General features: G+C 46.2%; 1 long non-coding RNA gene across 1 annotated transcript in view; it reads right to left on the minus strand.

The window, feature by feature from the left end:
* Positions 1–153: 153 nt before the first annotated feature.
* The window catches only part of LOC108533630 (uncharacterized), a 17,799-nt gene continuing 1,976 nt past the window's right edge, over positions 154–15,976 (minus strand). The window contains exons 2-3 of the long non-coding RNA XR_001886775.1: positions 5,227–5,314; positions 154–1,132 (exon numbers count right to left, since the gene is read on the minus strand). This is a non-coding gene — a long non-coding RNA (uncharacterized LOC108533630). The remainder of the gene's footprint in view (positions 1,133–5,226; positions 5,315–15,976) is intronic.

Consider the following 15,976-nt stretch of genomic DNA (forward strand, 5'->3'; position numbering starts at 1 on the left):
TTGCTAGGCATGGTGGCCGGTGCCTATAGTCCCAGATATGCAGGAGGCTGATGTGGGAGGATCACTTAAGCCAGCAGATCGAGGCTGCAGTGAGCTGAGATTGTGCCACTGCATTCCAGCCTGGGCAACTGAGCAAGACCCTGTCTCAAAGATTAAAAAAAAAGGAAATTGGGAACACCTATCCACAGAAAATGGTCCAGGACAACACCCCATGGGGGTCAGGGTTTGTACTCACTTGTGGGAATTCGGGATTGTTAGCCACCTCCAAATCCATTGTAATCAAGATCAGAAATTCCTCTCGCATGGGCATCTGGAGGCCGTCAGTGTCCCCACGTCCAGTGCTTCCTCCTCCCCCTCAGCTGGTCCAGGTGGGAGGTGGATCGGGCTCATGAGGAGGCGGGAAGGAGAAAAGGGCCTTGACTAGTGTTTTCTGTTTATCTTCACAGCCACCCTTCTGGGCTGTCAACTCCATTTGATGACTGAATTGTTTTGAAGGCTGGCAGGTCCCTCAGTCATCTGTGTTGGAACTCAGGGCTGGAGCCCAGAGCCAGGCCCAGCTTCCCACGTCCTCAGGAAGGGTGTGAGGCGGCAGGAGGGACAGAGTTGATGGGGGTGAGGTGTGAAAGTGTACCGGCCTGCACAAAGGCCCAAGGGGGACTGGTGGGGACAGGAAGTCAGAGGGGATGCCCCTGGAGCTGGGCCTTGGCCTGGGGTACTTTGATGGGTGGATGGATAGGGGAAGGTGTGCCGGAGGAGAGCAGGGCGTGCACAAACACCTTGGGGTGGGACAGTGCCGGACCTGCTATGTTCTGGGCCGGCGGATGTTCCAGGTTGACCAGAGGTCTTGGAGGAGTAGGTGGGTAATGATCATGGCTGATGCTTCCAGCTTCTCCACACGAGGAACACTGTGCCAGGGTATTTACAGTCACATCGCCTCAGCCTGTCATGTGAGTGCTGTTACTTTCCATATTTTACAGCTGAGAAAACCCAGGCCCAGAGGGGCAAACTTCCTTACCCAAGCTCACACAGCCAGGAAAGCTGCAGAGCTGGGACTCAAGCTGGGGCAGCCTGCCTCCATGGGTTCTTAGCCACTTTCTGTGATTGAAGTGTGGGTTGATGAATCAGAAAGGGACTTAGATATGGGTTAAGGAATCTGGACTTTATTCTCTGCATAATGAAGGAGTTGTGGGAGACAGTGAACATTTAAAAAAATTGTATCAATGGCATTGAAAGAAATGTGAAGAATGACATCTTCAGCCGGGTGTGGTGGTTCACGCCTGTAATCCCAGCACTTTGGGAGGCCGGGGCAGGTGGATCACCCGAGGTCAGGAGTTCGAGACTAGCCTGGCTAACATGGTGAAACCCCGTCTCTACTAATAATACAAAAAAATTAGCTGGGCGTGGTGGCGCACGTCTGTAATCTCAGCTACTTAGGAGGCTGAGGCAGGAGAATCGCTTGAACCTGGGAGACGGAGGTTGCAGTGAACTGAGATCGTGCCATTGCACTCCAGCCTGGGCGACAAGAAACTCCGTCTCAAAAAAAAAAAGACAACTTCTTCCTATTTAAGTGGTTTTTCTATTGCTTCTTCCTGTCAGTGTACACAGGCATACATGTCTATTGGTAATCACAAGAACTTACATTTATTAGTTATCGAATGCCTGGGACCATCCCCAGCACTTCAGTGGAGGCGCTACTTTTAAACCCATTTTGCAGCTGAGATGAAGCAACAGGAACATTAAGGCTAAGCAGCCCGAAGTTACACAGCAGGGAAGTAGCAGAGCCAGGCCACAGATAAGGACGTACCAAGATCAGCTATAATGTTTAACAGGAAGTTGGTGACAAATCCCAGCACTTTGGGAGGCCGAGGTGGGCAGATCACAAGGACAGGAGATTGAGACCATCCTGGCTAACATGGTGAAACCCCGTCCCTACTAAAAACACAAAAAATTAGCCAGGCGTGATGGCACGCACCTGTAGTCCCAGCTACTCGGGAGGTTGAGGCAGGAGAATCTCTTGAATCCATGAGGCGGAGGTTGCAGTGAGCCGAGTTCATGCCACCACACTCCAGCTTGGGGGACAGAGCAAGACTCTTTCTCAAAAAAATAAAATAAAATAAAATAAAATAAAAATAAATAAATAAATGAGAAAGTTGGTGATAGCTGCTCCAGGACCCCAGGGGCCTCCACTGAACTCCAAGATGCTGGACAGAGTGGAGCATAAAAAGGGGCTGGCCTAGGCATCCAGGGTCTCACTCCATCCCCAGAAAGATCACAGTCTTTGACCCGGCGCGGTGGCTGACTCCTGTAATCCCAGCACTTTGGGAGGCCAAGACGGGCAGATCACCTGAGATCAGGAGTTCGAGGCCAGCCTGGCCAACTTGGCGAAACACCATCTCTACTAAAAATACAAAAAATTAGCCATTCGTGGTTGCGCGTGCCTGTAATCCCAGCTACTTGGAAAGCCAAGACAGGAGAATCTCTAGAACCCGGGAGATGGAGGTTGCAGTGAGCCAAGATCTCATCATTGCACTCCAGCCGGGGTGACAGAGTAAACTCCTGGACATGTGAGTGTCAGAGTAAGAGTAAACTCTGTATCAAAATAAATAAATAAATAAATAAATAAATAAATAAAAGTCCATCTCAAAAAAAAAAAAAGAAAAAGAGAAAGATTACAGTCTTTGGTATCAAGCAGAGCTGGGTTTGAATTCTGGCTCTGCCCCCTCCTAGCTGTGTGACTATGGCAAGTCACTTCACTCTCTGAACCTCAGTTTCCTCGTGTCAGTGTGGAGAATAATAATACCTACGTGGCGAGGTTGATGTCACAATTCAGGGAAATAATTCAGGTAAAGCAGAGATCACAAATTGCCGCTCATGGCAGCCTCCAGACAGTTTGGCATTCACAGTGTCTGAAAAAGTGAGCCAACATTTAAAAACAAATTTAAAATATAATGCAGTGGTGAAATGTGAGACGCTACGTGTCAGGAATGACACAAGGACGTTATGCTGTTATGACTCCAATATTACATTAGCGGCCTGGCCAGAATAATAGAGCAAGAAAAAGAAATAAATAGTATCAGGATTGGAAATGGTGAGATGATAGCAAGAGTGCTGAAATAGCAGCAAGATCAATATATACAAATCGACTATGCTCCTCTACTCCAGAAGCAATTAGAAAATGTAAAAAATTGGGACATTTGGGCCAGGCGTGGTGGCTCACACCTGTAATCCCAGCACTTTGGGAGGCTGAGGTGGGCGGATCACAAGGTCAGGAGATCGAGACCAGCCTGGCCAACGTGGCAAAACCCCGTCTCTACTAAGAAATACAAAAAATTAGCTGGGCATGCTGGTGCGTGCGTGTAATCCCAGCTACTCGGGAGGCTGAGGCTGGAGAACCAATTGAATCGGGGAGGTAAAGGTTGCAGTGAGCTGAGATCATGCCACTGCACTCCAGCCCAGGCAACAGAGTGAGACTCCATCTCAAAAAAATAAAAAAATCAAAAAACAAAAGCATTCATTTCCTCGGATAGTTTTCCTTGGCCAATCTGTCTAACATAGCCCCACCTCCATCATTCTCGAATTCCTTACCCTATTTTATTTTTATTCATCACCCTTGACATTATATTAGACATTTGTTTATTGTCTGTTGTCCTCATTAGAAACAAAAGGTCCACAAAGGCATCGACTTTTGTCTCTTTTGTTCCTGATATATCTACAGTGCTTAGACCTTCCCAGGAATTGTTCGATCAATATTTGTCGAGTGAATAAACAACAGCACTTTGAGAGAAGAAGGCCCACTTTACCCACCCCCTCCTCTCACCCCAGGGAGGCCAAGGGGGAATCTGTCATGTAGGCTGAGATAGGACTGGCCCAGACTCCAGGGAAGTAATGTCTGATATAAAAGGATATTTTCCTTTGTTCAAAGAGGGAGCAGAGAATATCTGGGCCAAATGACTAATGCAGGTGGCTTGGAAGTCTCCGGCGACAGAGCAGGTGTCCCTGTGACCCAGGAGAACTGGCTGGACTAGTTTTGTCTCCCTTGGGGAAGAAGGAGTGGAGGTGGCAGCTACTGGTGCTCCCAACCCCCAAGGCTGCCAGCAAGTGACCCCCCACACACAAAGCTTTCAGGGCCTGAAGGGTGGTGATCAGGGAGGTGAGCAGGTTTCACCTAAGGACTGGGAGTGAACTCTTACTAGCTGAGGGTGCCTCGGGTAGGCTTAGGCACAGAACCCAGAGGCAGGATGCCAAGGCCCAACTTTAAGGGCCTTGGTTCCTTTGAAGAATCACAGAGAATAAACAGTCCCAGGGAGGGAAAAGGTCTTGTCCAAAGTCTTATCGAGGCAAGGCTGCTTCCCAGGTCACTGCTTCCTCAGTCCACTTATTTATTCATGGAACAAATATTTCTTAAGTACCTACTACGTGCCAGGCATAGTTAGTTCTTTGATGATACATCATGAGCAAAACAATTATTTATGGAGATCCTTTGTGGAGGAAGCAGAAGATAAACAACGAAGTAAGTAAGTTATAGAAGTTAGGAGGTGATGAGTATTATAGAGAAGGAAAAAAAGTAGAGGTGAGTAGAGGTTTTGAGAGTTTGGGGGTTGCTGATGTGTTTGAGGAAGAGTAGAGAGGCCAGTGTGGTTGGAGTGAGGCACTGGAAAGGAGGAGGGCAAGGAGGTGACGGGAAAATCATGACATCATGTAGGGACTTGAGGGACATTGAAAGGACTTTGGGTTTTACTTGAGGGATGTGGAAAGCCATTGGAGGATTGTGAGCATTCAGTGACTGGATCTGACATACGTATATATGTCCAATGTCAAAACATATGTATATATGTGTATATATGTGTGTGTATATATATGTATATATGTGTGTGTATATATATGTCAGATGTCTATATATATATATATATATGTTTTGGTTTTTTTCCTGAGACAGAGTCTGTCTCTGTTACCCAGGCTGGAGTGCAGTGGCGTGATCTTGGCTCACTGCAACCTCCAACTCCCAGGTTCAAGCGATTCTCATGCCTCTGCCTCTTGAGACTACAGGTGCGTACCACCATGCCCGGCTAATTTTTGTATTTTTAGTAGAGAGGGGTTTCACCATGTTACCCAGGCTGGTCTTGAACTCCTGGCCTCAAGTGATCCACCCGCCTTGGCCTCCCAAAGTGCTGGGATTATAGGGATGAGCCACTGTGTCTGGCCAAACACATACTTTTTAAAGGATACCTCTGCTTACCATGCAGAGAATGAACTGGAAGGAATAAAGATGGAGACAGGAAGGCCAATGGGGAAGAGTATTAGGTTCCTCTTGCTTCTGTAATAAAGAATCAGAAACTTAGTGGTTTAAACCACACAGATCTTACCATTCTGGAGGTCAGAAGTCTGATATGGTTCTCACTGGACTAAAATCAAGTGGTTGGCAGGGCTCTGTCCTTCTGGAGGCTCTAGGGGAGAATCTGTTCCATTGTCTTTTCCAGTTTCTAGAAACCACCTGCATTCCTTGGCTTGTGGACCCTTTCTCCATTCAAAGCCAGAAGGGCAGCATCTTGCCAGTCTCTGACTCTGAAACCTTTTGCTTCTGTTTTGTGATTACGTTGAGGCCAGCTGGATAATCCAGAATAATCTCATCATTTCAAGCTCTTTTTTTTTTTGAGATGGAGTGTCGCTCGGTCGCCCAGGTTGGAGTGCAGTGGCACTATCTCGGCTCACTGCAAGCTCTGCCTCCTGGGTTCACCCCATTCTCCTGCCTCAGCCTCCTTGAGTAGCTGAGACTACAGGCACACATCACCATGCCTGGCTAATTTTTTTGTATTTTTAGTAAAGACGGGGTTTCGCCGTGTTGGCCAGGATGGTCTCAATCTCCTGACCTCGTGATCTGCCCACCTCGGCCTCCCAAAGTGCTGGGATTACAGGCGTGAGCCGCTGTGCCCGGCCATTTCAAGCTCCTTAACACTTCTGCAAAGTCCATTTAAGGTGAGATTCTGGGGATAAGGACATGGACCTTTGAAGGACCATTATCCTGCCCACCAGGAGGCTACTGCAACAGTGCAGGTACTTTTGACCAGAGTGACAGCAATGAAGATGGTAAGAAATGATAGAGTTCTGGATATATTTTGAGGGTAGAGCCAACAGGACATTCTAAAGGATTGGATGTGTACTTTTCCTTCCTCGTGCAGGGAGACTTCTAGTCTACCTATGCCTTGGGCCTGGGCCTGAGTGAGGATTTGGGTTTCCCTGGGGTAAAGTCCAGGGAGTCACAGTCATTGACTGGAGCCTGTGTGGCCGTCTAGGGCCTGCTGCATGGCCTGCATGTGGTTAGACAAATGGGTATGGAGTAGGCCCTGTAACCCACCATTAGCACGAGTGTAGGGTCCTTTCGGGGTCAACAATCTCACCCGCCTCCCCCTCACTCCTCACTTAACCCCTCAAGTTCTGCTGGGCCGGGCCCTTCCTGCCCCCGTTGCTTACTTTGCCCCACTCCCCTGGGAGGTCAGACCTGCTCCCAGGCCGACCACACTTTATTTATTTACCTGTTTGTATGTGTGAATGTCTCTGTTCATTCATTCATTGGCTTGTAGGCAGAATAGCACAGTGGCTAAACGGGTTGCCTTTACAGTAAGAATCCCAGCTCTGCCTCCTACAAGTGTGTGATCTTAGGCAAAGTGTCCAACCTCTGTTAATGTATAAAATGGGAACAATAAAGCCTACCTCATATAGTTGTTGTGTGGGCTAAATGAGGTAATGCATGTAAAATCCTTGGCTCAGTATCTGGCTTAGCATAAAGTGCTGAATGAAGATTCTCTGTTATTTTCTCATGGTTCAAGTGCCAACCAGACCACTCAATAATGGTGTGGTCTTCAGCAAGTTATTCAACCTCTCCAAGCTTCTGTTTCCTCAGCTGTAATCTGTACCTGCCTCATAGAACTATAGTTGGATGATTAAATGAGATAATCTGGCTGGGCATGATGGCTTACGCCTGTAATCCCAGCACTTTGAGAGGCCAAGGTGGGAGAATTACTTGAGCCCAGGGGTTTGGGACCAGCCTGGGCAACATAGGGAGACACTGTCTCTACAAAAGATATAAAAATTAGCTGGGTGTGGTGGCATACACCTGTGGTCACAGCTACTTGGGAGGCTGAGGTGGGAGGATCGCTTGAGCCTGGGAGGCAGAGGTTGCAGTGAGCCATGATTGTGCCATTGCACTCCAGTTTGGGTGACAGAGTGAGACCCTGTCTCAAAAAATAAAATAAAATAAAAATAAATAAACAAATGAGATATACTATGTAAGCTGTCTGTCAGAGTGAGGGTTCCATGGATGTTAATGATTATTATTCCTGTGGTTATTATTTCATAAATATCGGTTGAATACATATTCTGTGCTAAGGCCTTTGTCTGTGTTGTCACTGAATCATCAGAATGGCCTGGTGAGGAATATAGTGTTATTTCTGTTTTGCGGTTAGGAAAACCAAGGCAGGTAAAGCACATAGCTGAATGGCAGAGCCCCACTTCTTTTTTTTTTTGAGACAGAGTCTCGCTCTGTCGCCCAGGCTGGAGTGCAGTGACGCGATCTCGGCTCACTGCAAGCTCTGCCTCCCGGATTCACACCATTCTCCTGCCTCAGCCTCCCAAGTAGCTGGGACTACAGGTGCCCGCCACCTCACCCGGCTAGTTTTTTGTATTTTTTAGTAGAGATGGGGTTTCACCATGTTAGCCAGGATGGTCTCGATCTCCTGACCTAGTGATCCGCCCGTCTCGGTCTCCCAAAGTGCTGGGATTAAAGGCTTGAGCCACCAGGCCCGGCCCCCACTTCTAATCTAGGTTTGTGTGGTAGGCACCAAAACATGTTCCCTCTTCATTACTTCAACGCACTTTTAAAAATTGAGATAAGGGGCCGGGTGCGGTGGCTCACGCCTGTAATCCCAACACTTTGGGAGGCTGATGCGAGTGGATCACGAGGTCAGGAGTTTGAGACCAGCCCGGCCAACATGGTGAAACCCCGTCTCTACTAAAAATACAAAAATTAGCTGGGTGTGGTGGCACATGTCTGTAATCCCAGCTACTCTGGAGGCTGAGGCAGGAGAACTGCTTCAACCGGGACCCGGGAGGCGGAGGTTGTGGTGAGCCGAGATCGTACCATTGCACTCCAGCCTAGGCGACAAGAGTGAAAGTGTCTCAAAAAAAAAAAACAAAAAACAAAAAAAAAAACAAATTGAGATAAGTCCAGGCGTGGTGGTTGTAGCCTGTAATCCAAAACTTTGGGAGGCCGAGGTAGGCAGATCACCTGAAGTCAGGAGTTTGAGAGTTTGAGACCAGCCTGGCCAAAATGGTGAAACCCTGTCTCCACTGAAAATACAAAAATTAGCCGGTTATAGTGGTGGGTACTTGAAACTGGGTGGTGGAGGTTGCAGTGAGCTGAGACTGCGCCACTGCACTCCAGTCTGGGCAACAAAGCGAGACTGTGTCTCACACAAGAAAAATAGAAATTGAGATAAAATTCACATGACATAAAATTGACCATTTTGGCCGGGTGCGGTGGCTGATGCCTGTAATCCCAGCACTTTGGGAGGCTGAGGCGGGCAGATCACCAGAGGTCAGGAGTTCGAGACCACCCTGGCCAACACAGTGAAACCCCATCTCTACTAAAAATGCAAAAAATTAGCCAGGTGTGGTGGCAGTGCCTGTAATCTCAGCTACTCAGGAGGCTGAGGCAGGATAATTGCTTGAACCTGGGAAGTAGAGGTTGTAGTGAGCCAGGATTGCACCACTCCACTCTAGCCTAGGCAACAGAGTGAGACTCCAGCTACAAAAAAAAAAAAAAAAAAAAAAAAAAAAAAAAAAAATTCACCATTTTCACTAAAGTATACAATTCAGCACTTTTTAGTACATTCACAATATTGTGTAACCATCATCACAATCTAGTTACATAACATTTTCATCATCCCAAAAAGAAACCCTATACCCATTAAGCACTCATTCTCCTTTCCCCCCCTCTCTGGATCCTGGCAACCACTAATCTGCTTTCTATCTCTATGCATTTGACTATTTTGAACATTTCATATAGGGTCAGCCTGGGTGACAGGATCTCACTTTGTCACCCAGGCTGGAGTAGAGTGATGAAATCACAGCTCACTGCAGCCTTGAACTCCTGGGCTCAAGTGATCGTTCCACCTTAGCCTCCTGAGTAACTGAGACTGCAGGCACACACCACCATGCCTGGCTAATTTTATTTATTATTTGTTTTTTTTTTTTTTTTTTCAGAACTGGGGTGTTACTATGTTACCTAGGCTGGTCTTGAACTCCTGGGCTCCTGCAATCTTCCTGCCTTGGCCTCCCAAAGTGCTGGGATTACAGGCATGAGCCACAGGGCCTGGCCTCATTCCTTTGCATTTGGATACCCAGCTGTCCTAGCACCATTTGTTGAAAAGACTATGCATCCCCCATTTAATGGTCTTAGCACACTTGTTGAAAATAAATTGACTATAGATGTATAGGTTTATTTTTGTACTCTCAATTCTATTCAACTGATGGATAAACTTCTTTGATTATTGTAGCTTTGTAGTAAGTTTTGAAATCAGGACAGTGAATCTTCCAACTTCATTTTTCTTTTTGAATACTGTTTTGACTATTTAGGGTCTCTTGCAATTCCATATGAGGTGTGGGATAAACTTGTCCATTTCTGCAAAAAATGCAGCTCAGATTTTGAAAGGCTTGTATTGAATCTGTTGAGCAATTTGGAGAGTGTTGCTATCTTAACAATTAAGTCCTCTAATCCATGGAGATGGAATGTCTTTCCATTTATTTAGGTCTTCCTTAATTTCTTTCAACACGGTTTGGTACTTTTCAGAGGACAAGCCTTTCCTTTCCGTGGTTAAATTTATTGCTAAATGTTTTATTATTTTTGATGCTATTGTAAATGGAAATGATTCTTAATATCAATTTCATATTGCTCATTGCTAATGTACAGAAATACAACTGATTTTTGTGTATTGATATTGTTGAACCGTGCTGAACTCATTTTTAGTTCTAATAGCTTTCTGTGTATTCTTTAGGTTTTTCTCTATATGAGATCACGTAGTCTGCAAATATAAATAGTTTTACCTCTGGTTTTCCAATCTGGATGCCTTTTATTTATTTTTCTTGCTTAATTGCCCTGGCAAGAACTTTCAGTACAATGTTGATTGGAAGTGATGAGAGTAGGCATCCTTATCTTATTCCTGATCTTAGGGGGAAAGCTTTCGGCCTTTGTCTTCACCATTAAGTATGATGTTAGCTGTGGGTTTTGCACAGATGCTTCGTACCAGGTTGAGATCTTCTCTCCTCTTCCTAGTTGGCTGAGTGTTTCAGGTTTTGTTTTTTTTTTGTTTTTTTTTTTGTTTTTTTTTTTAATCAGGAGAGGATGTTGGATGAACTCTTTTTTACAACTAAAAATCAGCAAAGTCGGCCGGGCGCGGTGTCTCAAGCCTGTAATCCCAGCACTTTGGGAGGCCGAGATGGGCGGATCACAAGGTCAGGAGATCGAGACCATCCTGGCTAACCCGGTGAAACCCCGTCTCTACAAAAATACAAAAAACTAGCCGGGCGAGGTGGCAGGCGCCTGTAGTCCCAGCTAATCGGGAGGCTGAGGCAGGAGAATGGTGTAAACCCCAAAGGTGGAGCTTGCAGTGAGCTGAGATCCGGCCACTGCACTCCAGCCTGGGGGACAGAGCGAGACTCCGTCTCAAAAAAAAAATAATAAAATTAAAAAAAATAAATAAAAATCAGCAAAGTCCTCTGTATTTAATTTGGTGTAATTATGTGAGACCAAGTTTCATAATTAAGGTTTTATTTCATAATTAATGTTTTCAAGGAAGGTTACAAATATATGGCTGGGTATCTTTAACCATGTGACTTTAGTCAATTCCTACTTCTTTGGGCCTCGGTTTCCTCAACTGTAAAATGGAGGAGGATAGTAATGCTTATTTCATGGGGCTTAGAGGGATGATGGAGATGAGATGGGATTTTTGTGTGCAAAGGCACTTTGCAAATAAATAAAAACTGTTCTTCTATTGCTCCTCTTATTAGAGATATTTTGTGTGTGTGTTTTTTTTTGTTGTTGTTGTTCGTTTTTTTTTTTGAGACAGGTTCTCCCTCTGTTGCCCAGGCTGGAGTGCAGTGGTATCATCATAGCTCACTGTAGCTTTGAACTCCTGGGCCCAAGCAATTTTTCCATCTCAGCTTCCCAAGTAGCCTAGACTACAGGCTTGTGCCACCATGCCCGGCTAATTTTTACATTTTTTTCTAGAGAAGAGATCTCACTATGTTGCCCGGGATGGTGTCAAACTGTGGCCTCAAGCAATCCTCCCACCTTGGTTTCCCAAAGTGCTGAGATTACAGGCATGAGCCACCATGCCCAGCTAGAGATGTTATTTATTTATTTACTTATTTACTTATTTTTCAGATGGAGTCTTGCTATGTCGCCCAGGCTGGAGTGCAGTGGCATGATCTCAGCTCACTGCAACCTCCACCTCCTGGGTTCAAGCGATTCTCCTGCCTCAGCCTCCCGAGTGGCTGGGAATACAGGTGTGCGCCACCATGCTCAGCTCATTTTTGCATTTTTTTAGTAGACTCGGGGTTTCACCATGTTGGCCAGGCTGGTCTCAAACTCCTGACCTCAAGTGATCCATCCACCTTGGCCTCTCAAAGTGCTGGGATTACAAGCATGAGCCACCATGCCCGGCCTAGAGATGTTTTATTAAATTGTAATGTAACATTTTCTGTTTTTTTGAGATGGAGTTTCACTCGGTCGCCCAGGCTGGAGTGCAGTGGCGGGATCACTGCAAGCTCCACCTCCCGGGTTTACGCCATTCTCCTGCCTCAGCCTCCCGAGTAGCTGGGACTACAGGTGCCCGCCACCTCGCCCGGCTAGTTTTTTGTATTTTTTAGTAGAGACGGGGTTTCACCGTGTTAGCCAGGATGGTCTCGATCTCCTGACCTCGTGATCCGCCCGTCTCGGCCTCCCAAAGAGCTGGGACTACTGGCTTGAGCCACTGCGCCCGGCCAATGTAACGTGTTTAATAAAGTACATAAGATATGTAAAGGGCACTGATCTTAAGCATAAACACCGATGAATTTGTATACAGCCATGTGAACACCTCTGGATCCTGCTATTGAACCTGTTAGCACCTTGTAAGGGTCCTCTTTCTGGTCTGTACTTCCCTGGAGGTAACCATTATTCTGATTCCTAACACCACAGATTAGTTTTGCCTGTTTTTGAGCTTCGTATATGTGGAATCATACAGGCTTTTGTATCTGGTTTCTTTCACTCAGCATAATATCTGTGAGTCATCCAAATTCTTGCATGTACTAGTGGCTCATTCTTTTTCACACAGTTTTGAATAAGTTAATACGAGTTGGTCAAAGTTTGAAAAGGCTGTGTCTTTGTCTGAGAGACCAGAAAAATAAAGACCAGCAAAGCCCAGGGCTCTCCAGTATTGAGCCAGTCTACTCTGTGAATCTCTATTGTGGCAGCTGAATTCTCAGCCAAGATGGCAGCTACTGTGCCCACGTGTCACCACTCCCCATCCCATACCCTGGGTAGACATCACAAATCCATCTTGAGCACTTTTTTGTTCTTTTTTTTTTTTTGAGACAGCTTCTCACTCTGTCACCCAGGCTGGAGTGCAGTTGCATGTTCACAGCTCACTGCAGCCTCAACTTCCCAGGCTCAAGTGATCCTCCTGCCTCAGCCTCTCGAATAGCTGGGACCATAGGTGTGTGCCACCATGTCCAGGTAAGTTTTAATTATTTCTTGAGACTGGGTCTCCCTATGTTGCCCAGGCTGGTCTCAAACTCCTGGGTTCAAGGAATCTTCCCATCTTGGACTCCCAAAATGCTGAGATTACAGGTGCGAGCCACCATGCCAGGCCAATCTTTGCACTTTTTTTTTACAAGAATTTCTGATGCAGCCTCAAAATTCTTTTCAACCCAGCGGTTCAGGTGACTAACACTAATTGCTTGTAGTTGGTACTTGATATAGTTTGGCTGTGTCCCCACTCAAATCTCATCTTGAATTATATCTCCCATAATTCCCATTGTTGTGGGAGGGACCTGGTAGGAGATAATTAAATCATGGCAGCGGTTTCTTCCATACTGTTCTTGTGGTAGTGAATAAGTCTCATGAGATCTGATGGTTTGATAAGGAGACACCCCTTTTGCTTGGCTCTTGTTGTCTCTTTGCCTGCTGCCATCCATGTAAGACATGACTTGCTCCTCCTTGCCTTCTGCCATGATTGTGAGGCTTCCCCTGCCATATGGAACTATAAGTCCAATTAAACCTCTTTCCTTTGTAGATTGCCCAGTCTCAGGTATGTCTTTATCAGCAGTGTGAAAATGGACTAATTACAGTAAATTGCTACCAGTAGAGTGGGGTGTTGCTAAAAAGATATCTGAAAATGTGGAAGTGACTTTGGAACTGGGTAACAGGCAGAGGTTGGGACAATTTGGAGGGCTCAGAAGAAGACAGGAAAACGTAGGAAAGTCTGGAACTTCCTGGAGACCTGTTGAATGACTTTGACCAAAAGCCTGATAGTGATATAGACTATAGGTCCGGGCTGAGGTGGTCTCAGATGGAGATGAGGAACTTGTTGGGAACTGGAGCAAAGGTGACTCTTGTTATATTTCGGCAAAGAGACGTGGCATTTTGCCCCTACCCTAGAGATTTGTGGAAATCTGAACTCCAGAGAGATGATTTAGGGTATCTGGTGGAAGGAATTTCTAAGCAGCAAAGCATTCAGGAGGAAACTTAGGTGCTGTTAAAGGCATTCAGTTTTATAAGGGAAGCAGAGCATAAAAGTTTGGAAAATTTGCAGCCTAACAATGCGATAGAAAAGAAAAACCTATTTTCTGAGGAGAAATTCAAGCTGGCTGCAGAAATTTGCGTAAGTAACGAGGAACTGAATGTTAATCCCCAAGACAATGGGGAAAATTTCTCCAGGGCATGACAGAGGACTTAACAGCAGCCCCTCCTAGGTCTCCTGGGAGACCTAGGAGGAAAAAGTGCTTTTGTGGGCCAGGCCCAGGGTCCCCATGCTGTGTGCAGCCTAGGGACTTGGTGCCCTGCTTCCTAGCCACTCCAACCATGGCTGAAATAGGGCCAATGTAGAGCTCAGGCTGTGGTTTCAGAGGGTGCAAGCTCCAAGCCTTGGCAGCTTCCATGTGGTGCTGAGCCTTTGAGTGCACAGAAGTCAAGAATTGAGGTTTGGGAACCTCCGCCTAGATTTCAGAAGATATATGGAAATGCCTCGATGCCCAGGCAGAAATTTGCTGTAGGGGTGGGGTCCTCATGGAGAACCTCTGCTAGGGCATTGCAGAAGGGAAATGTGGGGTGGGTGCCCCCACACAGAGGTTCTCCTCATGGAGAACCTCTGCCTCCCAGGTTCAAGCGATTTTCCTGCCTCAGCCTTCCAAGTAGCTGGGATTACAGGCGTGTGCCATCACGCCCAGCTAATTTTTTTTTCTTTTGTATTTTTAGTAGAGATGGGGGTTTCACCACATTGGCCAGGCTAGTCTCGAACTCCTGACCTCAGGTGATCCACCCGCCTAGGCCTCCCAGAGTGCTGGGATTACAGGTGTGAGCCACTATGCCCAGCCCATCCAATAATTTTTATATTTTGCAGTCTAAACCTATTCCTAAGTCTGTGTAACCATCCATTACTTTCAGTAAGTGGCTTGGTGCCACTTGTTTTAGGAGATTCCTTGCTGAAGCCTTTATACAGGCTCAATGCTTTCTGGCGTAACAGGTTGCTGTCAGTTGGAACATATTTTTTGTTCGTGTCTTCCACCTATAAGCTTAATGCTTTTTCTTTTCTTTTTTAAAACATTTTATTTTCTTTTTTCCCCCCTCTAAGTAAGGATATAACTTAATGCCTTTTCTATCTTAATTAAGCACTTATCACACACTGTGGCTGTAACTTTTGCAGTTTGAGGTACGACAGCAAAACCAGCATGAATTTCTTTTTCCTCTTTCGCAATTCCAGGGCTAGATGATTCATTCTTACTGCAGATCCCAGTAAGCTCAGCATACGACTTTTTTTTCTTAAGCTGAGAACTTCCATCTTTACAATTAAATGAAGCACTTTACAGCTTCAGTTTGGCATATCCAAACTGCCAGCGTTACTACTCTTGCACTTTGGGCTATTATTTAGTAAAATGAGGGTTACTCGAATGAAAGCACTGAAACACCGTGACAATCCATCTGATAACTCCTAAGCTGGTAAGTGAGTAACAGGTGGTAGAGGTATGTTGGACAAAGGGATGATTCACATCACAGGTGGGATGGAACAGGATAGCATGAGATTTCATTAGGTCAATGGAAATTAAAAACTTATGAATTCTTTATTTCTGGAATTTTCTATTTAATATTGTCAGACCTTAGTTGGACAAGTGAAACTGCTGAAAGTAAAATCGCAGATAAGGGGGAGACTACGGTACTTAACTGGAGAAGATACTGCTTTGCTTCTGTGACTACAGAATTGACAGATTGAAATTGGAAACAACTATTGCCTTCACGCTGTTAAGATAACTTCACATGATGTAAAGTTCAAGCATACCGGTATCCCATTCTAGCAATAAATTTTTGAGCAGTGTTGCACACTTACTGTTATTTCTCTTACTATTATACCACTCCTACAGAGCACAGGCCAAGGAGACTACATTTCCCACCATGCCACACGCCCTTTGACCCCAGCTAAACCGAAAAGACGCGCCTGGGAGCGCCTGAAGCCGGAAGACTATAGCCTCCCGGCTTGCAGCGCGCTTCCCTCCGTTAGATTTGAGGTGCGGCCGGCGCGTTGCCCACCGGGAGTTGTAGTCAGCGGCGCGTTGCCCTGACGCCGGCCGGGCCGGGCGTGGGGGCCTGTGGGAGGTGGCGCGGCCGGGCCCAGCTGCGGGGCGGAGGCGGAGGCGGAGGAGAGGCCTGCGGCGGCAGGGAGCGGCGGGG

The sequence above is a fragment of the Rhinopithecus bieti genome, unplaced genomic scaffold (genome assembly GCF_001698545.2).
Source record: "Rhinopithecus bieti isolate Rb0 unplaced genomic scaffold, ASM169854v2 scaffold_65, whole genome shotgun sequence".
NCBI classification, from domain to species: domain Eukaryota; kingdom Metazoa; phylum Chordata; class Mammalia; order Primates; family Cercopithecidae; genus Rhinopithecus; species Rhinopithecus bieti.